Source organism: Corvus brachyrhynchos, unplaced genomic scaffold (genome assembly GCF_000691975.1).
Source record: "Corvus brachyrhynchos isolate BGI_N302 unplaced genomic scaffold, ASM69197v1 scaffold407, whole genome shotgun sequence".
NCBI classification, from domain to species: Eukaryota; Metazoa; Chordata; class Aves; order Passeriformes; family Corvidae; genus Corvus; species Corvus brachyrhynchos.
This window is the reverse complement of record NW_008239056.1, coordinates 791465-792437: the sequence shown is the minus strand read 5'-3', so window position 1 is coordinate 792437 and position 973 is coordinate 791465. Positions and strand designations below refer to the sequence as shown.

The 973-nt window shown below is 52.1% G+C and overlaps 1 protein-coding gene across 1 annotated transcript in view; it reads right to left on the bottom strand.

Moving 5' to 3' along the window:
- The window catches only part of RAB11FIP4 (RAB11 family interacting protein 4), an 84775-nt gene that overhangs the window by 83119 nt on the left and 683 nt on the right, over positions 1 to 973 (bottom strand). The window lies entirely within an intron of this gene.

The following is a 973-nucleotide window of genomic DNA, read 5'->3' as shown; positions in this document are numbered from 1 at the left end:
GCAGACAGGTATCGGGGGGTGTGGGGGTGCCCCAGCCCCCTGCAGGGCTGGGGCAGCGAGATGCCAGTCAATCCCAGCCCCTCCCCTGGATGGAGTTTCCCGAAGAGGCAGACTCAGAGGGTGGGTCGAGGGGCGGCTCAGAAGCCTAAGCCACACCCCCTGGGCGGTGCCCGGGTCCAAGCCGCCTCCCCCGGTTCGGGAAAATTCCCGGTTACTCGGTTGTTCACTGGTTCTCTGGTATAACTCCCGCCTCTCGGTTTCCCCCAGTGGTTCATGTTAAATTGTATCCTCCCCTGGCTTGTAACTCATTGGTTGTTTTCCCCTTTCCCCGCGGTTTGCAAACTTTCCATAAAACTGAGAACAAGCCTCAGGGGAGCATCCTATCACATTCCATCCCTTCCAAGCTTGTTTGGGTTTCGAGACTTCTAACAATAAACCTGTTAGGAGTCAGACCAGAAGAGCCTCTCTCTTCCTTTGTCTCCGAGCTAATGTGAGCCGATCCCATCAGCTCCTGCTGTGTTCCCTCCGAAAAGAAGCCAGCTAGCCAGCCCAGCCAGCAGCTCTCTTCCTGATGCTGAAGTCGCTTCAGCGATGCACAGAAGTAACGCAGCTGGACTCTCTCTGACCAGCGGCTTGCCAGAGCTCATGCCTCGAGCACAAGTGCTGCGTTAACATCACTCCAACACTTTACAAAGAACACACCACGTGTCCAGAAAAGGATAGGATGGATTATTTCACTATGGGAAGTTAGAAAAGCAATCAGCAGCAAATCAGCTGAAGTCCCTCCTCACTGGTTTTTTGTTGCCTTTAGGCTAAGCTCTAAAGCATAACAATGTCTGTGTCTTCTGTCAAGGACTGTTTCTTTGGAAAGGATGTGGCTGAATCCACTTGGTCTCCATCTTCAGGGTTTGCATGGCCAACTGTAATTAACTCATTTCCTTCCAATACATGACCCCAAGTACTCTGAAATATA